This window comes from Pristiophorus japonicus, chromosome 3 (genome assembly GCF_044704955.1).
Source record: "Pristiophorus japonicus isolate sPriJap1 chromosome 3, sPriJap1.hap1, whole genome shotgun sequence".
In the NCBI taxonomy this organism is placed as follows: domain Eukaryota; kingdom Metazoa; phylum Chordata; class Chondrichthyes; family Pristiophoridae; genus Pristiophorus; species Pristiophorus japonicus.
In genome coordinates this window covers 22065665-22078864 of record NC_091979.1, presented here as the reverse complement: position 1 = coordinate 22078864, position 13200 = coordinate 22065665, and positions in this window count along the sequence as shown.

The following is a 13200-nucleotide window of genomic DNA, read 5'->3' as shown; positions in this document are numbered from 1 at the left end:
TACTGGTCCTCTCTTCTGAGGGGAATTGACCAGAACCTGTTCGATATATCCAGCACCGTGAAAGTGCTCGAGGATGCTGGAATGCTCCCTTTCAGGTCGGTTACGATTGGTCCTCAGAATCGGACCACGATGAGCCCCAACACCAGCAACACCAACAACACCACCACCAACCTTCTCCTCAACCACCTGATGCTCCACAGAACAGAGAGCATAAGCGCAGTGCTGCACTGTGCCAGAGGGGATACGCCCAACACAGGGTATACAGGCAAAGGATGAGCTTCCTCAACATGCCTGAGCAGCAGTGCCAAAGGAAGCTCAGGCTATCACGCCAGGTCGTCGCAGTCAATTTACAGTTTGCTGGAGCAAGTCCTGCAGCCCAGACCCAGAGGACCTGCTGGACACTCCTTACCAGTGGCTGTCAAAATCACCAGCGCCTTCAACTTCTCCACCTCAGGCTCCTTCCAGGGATCTTCAGCAGGCATTTGTGGCATCTCGCAGTCAGCCGCCCACAGATGCAACACCCAGCTCACCGCTGCCCTCTTCAGCGAGTCAGCCAATTATATCAACGTTGCCGCCGGTTAAACCAGTGTTACTGGGCGGACGCTGGAGTTGTCATGCTTGGTGGCTTCCCACGAGTGCAGGGCGTCATCGACTGCACACATGTGGCCAGAATCTCGCACCACACCATTACCCAGGAGGGTTTGTCAACTGCAAGGGCTTCCACTCCCTCAATGTGCAGCTGGTCTGCGACCACAGGGAGATCGCTCATCATGCACGGTGTGTGCCAAATTCCCTGGCAGCTGCCAGGACTCTTTTGTGCTGCGCCAGTTCACCCTCCCTCAGCTCTTCGCTCCTCCAAACACACTTTCCGTCTCGCGGCTTGGAGACGAGGGCTATCCACTGAAGACGTGGCTCATGGCACCCTTATGGAGGCCAAGTACTGAGGCCCAAGAGAGATAGTGGGCCAGAAATCCTGGTCTGCTGCTTCCCGCATGCGATCGGGTAAAAAAGTTTGAAAAAATGCGTCTAAAGTCCTTACTCAAAGGCACAAAACCCACACGAGGCACATTCTATGGACAAGGTCACTCTATGACCTGAACCTTTATTCACAGGACCAAGAAGTGATGACCCTGCGTGGGACCTCCCTTTATATACCTGGATGACCAGGTAAGGAGTGTCTCCCACAAGTTCACCCCCTGTGGTCAAGGTGTGCATTGTTTAAGTATATACAGTATTACAGTGGTGTTACACAGAGGTCACATACATGACAATGCGCACCTACCTGTTCCTGCTGGGCCCACGTGAGTTCCTGGTCCTGAGGCCTCCACTGACTGTGCGTCGCAGCACGTACATGTCAGGACGTGCGCAGGGCTGGAGCTGCAGTCACATGGCTCTGGGCAGCCAATCAGGTAAAGTATGTTCTCAGTCATCATAATTGGAACTCCGTAAGTTGGAGTTCCCATTATTATGAATGAGAAACAGCCCCAAACACACAAAACTCTAATCCACTCAATGCCGAAAACAGTGGAAAGTGTTGACACGCCTGGTGAGGGTGAGTACCTTAAATGTGAAAGGTCAAGATGCTATGCTCTGAGCTCAATGTGCACTCTCTGCTCAATGTAGCATTTGGGAATCCATGCTCTCCATGGGTGAGGCCAGAGGCAAGGGTCCCATTTGAAGCCTCACCCACTGCAAGGGCCTGCAAGTGCTCTTGACCTTGGTACTGGGTTCTGCAGACCCACCCCTGATGTTGTTGACTCCTCAATCGGACCGAGAGCAGGAAAGTGGGATTAGGCTGGATAGCCTCTTGTTGGCCGGTGCAGACACGTTGGGCCGAAATGGCCTCCTTCCGTGCTGTAAACTTCTATGACTCTATGATTCATATGCGTCTCAAAGGCAGTAACCTCCACGTTACTGTTAAGTCCTGGCTCCCTAATTCAAGCATTGCCATAGCAAGTCCACGCAGTGAATGGAAGTTACATCGAGCTGTGAAGACTCTCATACAGTAACATCTAATAAACTATGTAAGGCACGTGGGACACAGTGATAGAAGAACTCTAACTCAGACGTTCTCTTTAATCTTACAGGAGAAGCTCGCCCACAACTGTAGGGAGCAGATGTGGACTGCAGGAGGGGACTCTGAACTCCAGGACCTGAGTCCGTTGGAGGAACGTGTCTCGGCCCTGATGGGCGATCAAGTTGTTGCCATGGCGGTGGGTGAGGCCGACCCCCGCCCCCGGGGACAGTGACGGTGTGTTCAGTTACTTTGCAGCATCCGGCAGGCCACTTCGGCCTGACACCACAATCCTTCAGCTCTTTCCATGAGACTGCCGCTCCTGGCCTCCTTTCCTGTCTGTAACCACCCTTCTCTGGCTTTGTGCTTTCAGATGATGACTCAGACGGCCAGGGTCCTGCACGTGGGCCTTCCACTGTGGTCGGCGGTGGAGAGGACGAGAAGGTGGAGGACACCTCTCTGGATGTGACAGAGGATCCAGTGTCCCCACAGAGCGGGGCCAGCAGCTTTGTGTCGGAAGGCGAGGTCGGGGAGATGGAGGTGGGTGATGCTCCGTGACCCAGTGACCTGCAGCAACACCACGGGGGGAGGGGAGATCAGGGAACCAGCTCCCCGGAGGGTGAGTGCGTGCCTGAGTGATGGTCAGCAACACTCTGGTGATGAGGCTGAGTTAGAGGATCACGCCAGACAGTCATTGCAGATGCACAGTGATCTGCTGGCTGTTTTGTCGAGGATGCCCGAGAGTGTCGATGTACTGACATTTAGTGTTGTGGAGGCCGCCTCAACGGTTGCATTTGTGTGTCAGCAGTCCATCGAACCCATCCTTGGTAGATACTAACGGATGTTGAATACATCAAGTGATCACGAGCTCTGAGACATGGTGGCACAGGCTGTGGCTGACGTGGCATTAGCCATTGAGCACCAGGCCGACGCAATGGTAAGGCTGAAGAGTGTCATTTTGTCAGTGCGTGGTGACATCAATCAGCTCTGTGGTGTGCTGCAGTCCCAGTCTGCCCTGATGCAGAGTCAGCTTGAATCCATGCGGGCACTGACCGCTGCCATCGTGTCTGTGGCTCTATCAGTTGCACGGGGAACTAACGTTGGTGAAGCACGGCAGCAATCTGTGCTCAGCCAGATAGCTCCAGTTGCTGAGGCTCTGCCCCGGGGGAGTAGCAGTGTGTCGGACCTGTTGCATCCTGATGTCCTCTCTCAGGATGACATCATTCCGCCCTTGCCCTGCCGCTCTCTGCAATCCGTCCACCACAGAGTGCTACTGCCCATGCTGAGGTGATGCAGTCGACAGCCTGTCCGTCCAGGCTCCGTGCTGTTGTGGAACATCCTGCTCGGCCATCGGCTGTGGCAGCGGCGCCAAAACAGCGACCTTGTACCAGCCTTACTGCAGTCACTGAGACCCCATTGAGGAGGAGCAGTAGGTCTGGGAGAACATAAGAAATAGAAGCAGGAGTAGGCCATTTGGCCCCTCGAGCCTGCTCCGCCATTCAATTAATTCATGGTTGACCTAATCTTGGCCTCAACTCCACTTCCCTGTCCACTCCCCATAATCCTTGTGTCCCTTATCGTTCAAAAATCTGTCTATCTCCATTTTAAATATATTCAATGACCAGCCACCACAGCTCTCTGGGGCAGAGAATTCCAAACATTCACTGATTCTGAGAGAAGAAATTCCTCCTCATTTCCATTTTCATTGGGTGACCCTTTATTCTGAAACAATCCACCCTAGTTCTAGATTCCCCCACGAGGGGAAACATCCTCTCTGTATCTATCCTGTCAAGCCCCCTCAGAATCTTATATGTTTCAATAAGATCATCTCTCATTCTTCTAAACTCCAATGAGTACAGGCCTAACCTGCTCAACCTTTCTTCATAAGACAACCACTTCATCTCAGGAATCAACCCAGTTGATTCTGTACGCAGTACACCAGGTGTGGTCTAACCAAAAGTTGCAGCAGGAATTCGCTACTTTTATACTCCATCCCCCTTGCAATAAAGCATTCCATTTGCCTTCCAACTTACTTGCTGTACCGGCATGCTAACATTTTGTGTTTAATATACAAGGACCCCAGATCCCTTTCCCCATTTAAGTAATAATTTGCTTTTTTTATTTTTTCTACCAAGATGGATAACCTCACAGTTTCTCACATTATACTCCATCTGCCAAATTTTTGCCTGTTTATATCCCTTTGCAGATTCTTTGCATGCTCTTCACAACTTGCTTTCCCACCTATCTTTGTATCATCAGCAAATTTGGCTACATTGCACTTGGTTCCTTTATCCAAGTCATCAATATAGATTGTAAATAGTCAAGGCCCCAGCATTGATCCCTGTGGCACCCCACTAGTTACTTTTTGCCAGCCTAATAATGACCCATTTATCCTGACTCTCTGTTTTCTGTTAGTTAGCCAATCCACTATCCATGCTAATATATGTTAACGAACCTGACACAGTATTAAACACTCTGAGCCTATCTTGAGCTCTCCTTGGCTAGTTGGGATCTGCATCTGCAACCATATGTAAGGGGTTCTCAGGGAGTGTTGTTGTGCCTTGGGTGTCACTCTCTAGGCTTCTGCCCTCACAGCTTATGCCTGGCCTGTGAGGTACCCTGAGTGCTGCAAGAGCACCCCTGGAGAGACTGTGTCCACAGCTTATGAAGGGGGGGTTTTGAGACTCGTGCGTCCCCACAGCTAATGCCTAGCCTGTGAGGCACCTGTGAGTGTCAAACACTCCTAACCCCTTCTTCCCTAGCCTGTGACACACAGTTGAGCGTTTTCGAGGTGCTCCTAGCTTCCCTTGCACTGTTCTGACATAAGACTCACGATCAGGAGATGTAATACAATAGAACTTAGACAAGGTGATTCTTAGAGGAACTTAGGCTTCCAATTTATTTGACAAGGTGTATCTCAACAAACAGCAATACACCAACAAAACAATCCCCCTAAATCTCACTAAACGGACACAATGAATATCTTTACACAAGTTTAGCAGTACAATGCCCAAGCTCCCACCTTTCCTGGCCTAACTGAGTTGGGAGTTCCGGGGACCAGAGGTTATACTCGCTACTGTGCCTTCTGCAGTCTGGTGGTTTGTTTCTTCTATCTTTGGTGTCTTCGGACACTGGTTTTCCTTCAGTGCCGAGAAGCTTGCTGGTTGTTGGATCACGAGAGCAGGGAAAACCACCCACACTACGTCAGAAACCCCTTTTCATAGCCAGATTATCCAGTCCGCCTCTCCTGCTGAAATCGATTCTTCCCATTGGTGGGCTTTGCGATTTTGAAAAATGCAGCAGTTTTAGATTATTGCGGGTTTTTTCCACTGATGTTAACTTACTCAAGGTTTGAGTGGGTGTTGATTGCGTTGGCCTCCTGTAGCCATTGTGTAGGCCCTTGGGTTGTTTTGGGTTCCCTGGTTTCTGAACGTCTGCATAATTTTCCTCCAATTCAGTTTTTCTAACCTACTCAAGGTTTGAGCAGGTGTTAATTGGGTTGGCCTCCTGTAGCCATTGTCTAGGCCCTTGGTTTGTTTTGGGTTCCCTAGTTTTCTGAAGGTCTGCATAATTTCCTTCCATAGTGTAAACATGGGGAAGACAATAGCCCGATAACGCCTTTGAGACAGTCCCACAGCAAGTGCTCTCCCATTGACTTGAAAGCCCCATGCTTTGGGCTGACTCTGTCCCACCATTGGCCCTCCGGTGTCCTCCCCCGTCCAATCACTGCTCTGCCAAGGTCAAACCGTCTTGGTTTCAATTCACAGCAAAGACCGATCCCACAGCCCTTTTCCTTCTAGGTAAAAGGAGGAGGTTTTCGTCCTCCCCTACACATACAGTGCACTGAAATGCCAGTATTCTGCCGAAACACTTCTCCATCCCATTTTGATTTGTACAGGTATATTATTTTTCCCTTTGAGGTGTCGGCAAAAATAAATTGTAAAACCACAAACCATGGTGGCTCCAAAACACAGCACCCGAGAGAAGTGGGTCTGGGGGTCAAGGTCAGGATTCACACATTACTTCCATCCCCATCCCAGCGGCAGTACTTGGGAAGAGGGTGAGGAGATGTGCTGCAAACAGGCCCGATCCCACCTTCCACACAGGGAGAAGGGGAAAGACGGATGAAATACATCATGCTCTGGAGCGCCTCCTTGCTGCCATTTTCCCGACAACATTGGTGGAGGCTGTCCATTCTCCTGCCCTCTCGGGAGAAGTGCACGAGTAACTCACGGACATCAATGCTTTTTTTTGACGCAAATGCTTTTGAATTATCAACAATATCAATATTTTTATTTCTCACCAATCATTTCACCTCCTCTCCTCTCCACAAGACCTTGAATCAACAACACTAACTTGGATTTAAATAGCGCCTTTAATGTGATAAAATGTCCCTTCACAGGAGTGTTATCAAGCAAAATTTGACACTGAGCCACATAAGGGGACATTAGGCCAGATGACCCATACCTTGGGCAAAGAGGCAGGTTTTAAGGAGGGTCTTCAAGGGGGAGAGAGAGATTGATGGGCAGAGAGGTTTAGGGAGAGAATTCCAGAGCTTAGGACTACACCAGCTGAAGGCAAGGCCGCCAGTGTTGGAGTGATTAAAATCGGGGATGCACAAGAGGTCAGAATCCTTGCTGGATAAAACAGATACAGTAATACTGATATACAGGAGGGTGGAATAGTTCATTTTGTTATTGGTAGGTCTTCCATGGTGTTATTAATAGATAGTCTGGAGCCTGCAGCCTGCTTACAGATGGTTACTGAGCCTCACGCTCTGGTCCCTCACTGACCAGCTCCTCCCAGCCCTTGAGTTTGGTGCTCACTCCCTGTTCTGTAAATGTAGACAACTATTTTTCACAGGGAGATCGCCCATTGCTCAGGACAGTCTGCAGGATGAGCAATAGTCACAAATGTAACTGGGCCCCACTGAGAGAAGGGGGCACGGAGAAGGCAAACAATGCCATCTCTGCCCATCGCTCGCACACACAATTATCTAGTTTATAACCACGTGGAAACCTGTTATTGTATTCTAGCATATCCAGTCATTGTAAACTAGGGCCCAAGGGATTTTGGCTAAACACAATTGCATCAAGGTGAGGCCCCTTTAACTGGGCAGGTCAAACCATGACATCACATTGCAAATCTGACCCTCACACAACTCATCACCGTGAAATTAGACATCACAATAGGTTTGTAATCTGGCTCAATTTGAGGCAGGATGCTGGACAACCAGTTTAAGTGAAGGAAAGGTGACTGTGACTAACTGGCTGATCTCTCTCGGAGTGAATGTGGTCGGCTAGAAAACCTGATAAACAGAGCGTGAACAATAGAATCATCGCTACCCGGCTACCCATAAAAGGGGCCCGAGACTCGGAGGAGCCACAGGAGCAGGAGCGAGAGGTTCGAGAAGCCCATAAAAGGGGCCCGAGAGTCGGAGGAGCCACAGGAGCAGGAGCGAGAGGATCGAGATGCATTTAAAAAGGGTCCCGAGAGTCAGAGAAGCCATGGGAGCAGAAGCAGGTGGATCGAGAAGCCATAAAAGGGGCCCGAGAGTCGGAGGAGTCACAGGAGCTGGAGCGGGAGGTTCGAGAAGCCCATAAAAGGGGCCCGAGAGTCGGAGGAGTCACAGGAGCTGGAGCGGGAGGTTCGAGAAGCCCATAAAAGGGGCCCGAGAGTCGGAGGAGTCACAGGAGCTGGAGCGGGAGGTTCGAGAAGTCCATAAAAGGGGCCCGAGAGTCGCAGGAGCCACAGGAGCAGGAGCGGGAGGAACGAGAGGCCTATAAAAGGGGCCCGAGAGTCGGAGGAGCCACAGGAGCAGGGACAAAAAATTTAAAATATTCAAAATTGAAGTGTGCGTCACAAACAAGCGGGTAAGTGATTGGCTGGTGAATTGGTGAGTGTTTTTCTTTTTCCTTTCGGTAGGAAACCTTTGACATTGTTGCCAAATTAAGTTAATTTAATGGTTTAATGGCAGGAGAGCCCAGACCCCCAGTGTCATGCTCCTCCTGTGCTGCTGGGAAATCAGAGACACTTCCAGTGTTCCTGACTACTATGTGTGCAGGAAGTGTATCCAGCTGCAACTCCTGACAGACAGCATTGCAGCACTGGAGCTGCGCATGGATTCACTCTGGAGCATCCGCGATGCTGAGGATGTCATGAATAGCACATTTATTGAGTTGGTCACACCGCAGGTAAAGGTTACAAAGGCAGATAAGGAATGGGTGACCAGAGCAGGAGTATGAAGGTAGTGCAGGGGTCCCCTGTGCTCATCTCCCTCCAAGACACATATACCACTTTGAATAATGTTGGGGGAGATGGCTCATCAGGAGAAGGCAGCAGCAGCCAAGTTCATGGCACCATGGGTGGCTCTGCTGCACAGGAACGCAGGAAATAGAGTGGGAGAGCTATAGTGGTCGGGGATTCTATTGTAAGGTGAATAGATGGATGTTTCTGCAGCCGCAATCGAGAGTCCAGGATAGTATGTTGCCTCCCTGGTGCAAGGGTTAAGGATGTCTCGGAGCGACTGCAAGGCATTCTGGAGGGGGAGGGCGAACAGCCAGTTATTGTGGTGCATATAGTTGCCAACAATATAGGTAAAAAACGGGATGAAGTCCTACAAGCTGAATTTAGGGAGCTAGGAGTTAAAATAAAAAGTAGGACCTCAAAGGTAGTAATCTCAGGATTGCTGCCAGTGCCACGTGCGAGTCAGAGTAGAAATAGCAGGATAGTTAAGATGAATACTTGGCTTGAGGATGGTGCAAGAGGGAGGAATTCAAATTTCTGGGACATTGGAACCAGTTCTGGGGGAGGTGGGAGTAATACAAACCGAACGGTCTGCATATGGGCAGGACCGGAACAGATGTCCTAGGGAGAGTTTTTGCTTGTGCTGTTGGGGAGGGTTTAAAATAATATGGCAGGGGGATGGGAATCTATACAGGTAGACAGGGATGTAAAATGGGGGCAGAAGCAAAAGTCTATCGACTCTGGATCAGTTCCTATGGATTGGAGGGTAGCTAATGTAACACCACTTTTTAAAAAAGGAGGGAGAGAAAAACGGCTAATTATAGACCGGTTAGCCTGACATCAGTAGTGGGGAAAATGTTGGAATCAGTTATTAAGGATTAAATAGCAGCGCATTTGGAAAGCAGTGACAGGATCAGTCCCAAGTCAACATGGATTTATGAAAGGGAAATCATGCTTGACAAATCTTATAGAATTTTTTGTGGATGTAGCTAGGAGAGTGGACAAGGGAGAACCAGTGGATGTGGTGTATTTGGAATTTCAAAAGGCTTTTGACAAGATCCCACACAAGAGATTAATGTGCAAAATTAACGCACATGGTATTGGGGGTAATGTATTGACGTGGATAGAGAACTGGTTGGCAGATAGGAAGCAAAGAGTCGGAATAAACGGGTCCTTTTCAGAATGGCAGGCAGTGGCTCGTGAGGAACCACCAGGTTCAGTGCAGGGACTCCAGCTATTTACAATATACATTAATGATTTAGACGAAGGAATTGAATGTAATATCTCCAAGTTTGCAGATGACACAAAGCTGGGTAGCAGTATGAGCTGTGAGGAGGATGCTAAGAGGCTGCAGGGTGAATTGGACAGGTTAGATGAGTGGACAAATGCATGGCAGATGCAGTATAATGTGAGGTTATCCACTTTGGTGGCAAAAACAGGAAGGCAGAATATTATCTGAATGGTGACAGATTAGGAAAAGGGGAGGTGCAACGAGACCTGGGTGTCAGTTTTTTAAAGTTGGCATGCAGATACAGCAGGCGGTGAAGAAGGCAAATGGCATGTTGGCCTTCATAGCGAGAGGATTTGAGTATAGGAGCAGGGAGGTCTTACTGCAGTTGTTCAGGGCCTTGGTGAGGTCACACCTTGAATATTGTGCACAGTTTTGGTCTCCTAATCTGAGGAAGGACATTCTTGCTATTGAGGGAGTGCAGCAAAGGTTCACCAGACTGATTCCAGGGATGGCAGTACTGACATATGAAGAAAGACTGGATCGACTAGGCTTATATTCACTGGAATTTAGAAGAATGAGAGGGAATCTCATAGAAACATAAAATTCTGAGGGGATTGGACAGGTTAGATGCAGGAAGAATGTTGCTGTGGAGGTTTGTTTATTCCAGCATGTATAATTGCCCGTGAGAGTCAGAGTGGGGAACAGCAGTGACCATGCAGACATTAATGCTCAAATCCTGGAAACTGATAACAGTTCAGTAAACGCTAGTTGTTCTGATCAGACGGTCCTTGACCCTGGGATAATCTGTGGGACAAGGAGTCGATGAGAAACTCTTGTCCCAGGTGTTACTGGTGCCCTCTGACCTAGCCAATCCCTGGGTCCTTGCCAAGGACCTCCTCCCAGGTGTCAGCTGGCTCAGGTACTGCCACCAAAATCCCTCTGATTATGTCAGAGTAGCTCTTTTTGCCAGTGATCCTGGTTCACCTGATGGCATTGCAGCCATTCTGGACCATCTCTCTGATTCTGAAGAAGGTGTACATTGCCCAACTCCAGAATCTTTCATCATCATCAGCAGCCCTCGAAATAGAGGAAGACTTGCTTCCACTCTAAAACTGAGTTCTCACGTGACTGAATAGTTCAATACGGGAATTACAGTCTCTGTCACAGGTGGGACAGACAGTCGTTGAAGGAAAAGGTGGGTGGGGAGTCTGATTTGCCGCACGCTCCTTCTGCTGCCTGCGCTTGATTTCTGCATGCTCTCGGCGACGAGACTCGAGGTGCTCAGCGCCCTCCCGGATGCTCTTCCTCCACTTAGGGCGCTATTTGGCCAGGGATTCCCAGGTGTCGGTGGGGATGTTGCATTTTATCAAAGAGGCTTTGAGAATGTCCTTTAAACGTTTCCACTGCCCACCTGGGGCTCGCTTGCTGTGTAGGAGTTCCGAGTGGAGCACTTGCTTTGGGAGTCTTGTGTCAGGCATGCGAACAATGTCACCCACGCAACGGAGCTGGTCGAGTGTGGTCAGTGCTTCGATGCTGGGGATGTTGGCCTGATCGAGGACACTGACGTTGGTGTTTCTGTCCTCCCAGGGGATTTGCAGGATCTTGTGGAGACATTGTTGGTGGTATTTCTCCAGGATTTGATGTGTCTACTGTATATGGTCCAAATCTCTGAGCCATACAGAAGGGCGGGTATTACTACAGCCCTGTAGAACATAAGAACATAAGAACATAAGAATTAGGAACAGGAGTAGGCCATCTAGCCCCTCGAGCCTGCTCCGCCATTCAATAAGATCATGGCTGATCTGGTCGTGGACTCAGCTCCACTTACCCGCCCTCTCCCCGTAACCCTTAATTCCCTTGTTGCTTAAAAATCTATCTATCTTTGACTTGAAAACATTCAATGAGCCAGCCTCAACTGCTTCCTTGGGCAGATAATTCCACAGATTCACAACCTTCTGGGAGAAGAAATTTTTTCTCAACTCGGTTTTAAATTGGCTCCTCCGTATTTTGAGGCTGTGCCCCCTAGTTCTAATCTCCCCCACCAATGGAAACAACCTCTCTGCCTCTATCTTGTCTATCCCTTTCATGATTTTAAATGTTTCTTTAAGATCACCCCTCATCCTTCTGAACTCCAAGGAGTAAAGACCCAGTCTACTCAATCTATCATCATAAGTTAACCCCCTCATTTCTGGAATCAGCCTAGTGAATCGTCTCTGTACCCCTTCCAAAGCTAGTATATCCTTCCTTAAATAAGGTGACCAAAACTGCACACAGTACTCCAGTGCGGCCTTACCAATACCGTATACAATTGCAGCAGGACCTCCCTGCTTTTTTACTCCATCCCTCTCGCAATGAAGGCCACCATTCCATTCGCCTTCCTGATTACCTGCTGCACCTGCAAACTAACTTTTTGGGATTCATGCACAAGGACCCCCAGGTCCCTCTGCACCTCAGCATGTTGTAATTTCTCCCCATTCAAATAATATTCCCTTTTACTGTTTTTTTTCCCAAGGTGGATGACCTCACACTTTCCGACATTGTATTCCATCTGCCAAACCTTAGCCCATTCGCTTAACCTATCCAAATCTCCTTGTAGCCTCTCTGAGTCCTCTACACAACCCGCTTTCCCACTAATCTTTGTGTCATCTGCAAATTTTGTTGCACTACACTCTGTCCCCTCCTCTAGGTCATCTATGTATATTGTAAACAGTTGTGGTCCCAGCACTGATCCCTGTGGCACACCACTAACCACTGACTTCCAACCGGAAAAGAACCCATTTATCCTGATTCTCTGCTTTCTGTTCGCCAGCCAATTCTCTATCCATTCTAATACATTTCCTCTGACTCCGCGTACCTTTATCTTCTGCAGTAACCTTTTGTGTGGCACCTTATCGAATGCCTTTTGGAAATCTAAATATACCACATCCATCGGTACACCTCTATCCACCATGCTCGTTATATCCTCAAAGAATTCCAGTAAGTTAGTTAAACATGATTTCCCTTTCATGAATCCATGCTGCGTCTGCTTGATTGCACTATTCCTATCCAGATGTCCCGCTATTTCTTCCTTAATGATAGTTTCAAGCATTTTCCCCACTACAGATGTTAAACTAACCGGCCTATAGTTACCTGCCTTTTGCCTGCCCCCCTTTTTAAACAGAGGTGTTACATTAGCTGCTCTCCAATCCGCTGGTACCTCCCCAGAGTCCAGAGAATTTTGGTAGATTATAACAAATGCATCTGCTATAACTTCCGCCATCTCTTTTAATACCCTGGGATGCATTTCATCAGGACCAGGGGACTTGTCTACCTTCAATCCCATTAGTCTGTCCAGCACTACCTCCCGAGTGATAGTGATCATCTCAAGGTCCTCCCTTCCCACATTGCTATGACCAGCAATTTTTGGCATGGTTTTTGTGTCTTCCACTGTGAAGACGGAAGCAAAATAATTGTTTAAGGTCTCAGCCATTTCCACATTTCCCATTATTAAATCCCCCTTTTCATCTTCTAAGGGACCATCATTAACTTTAGTCACTCTTTTCCGTTTTATATATCTGTAAAAGCTTTTACTATCTGTTTTTATGTTTTGCGCAAGTTTACCTTCGTAATCTATCTTCCCTTTCTTTATTGCTTTTTTAGTCATTCTTTGCTGTTGCTTAAAATCTTCCCAATCCTCTAGTTTCCCACTAACCTTGGCCACCTTATACGC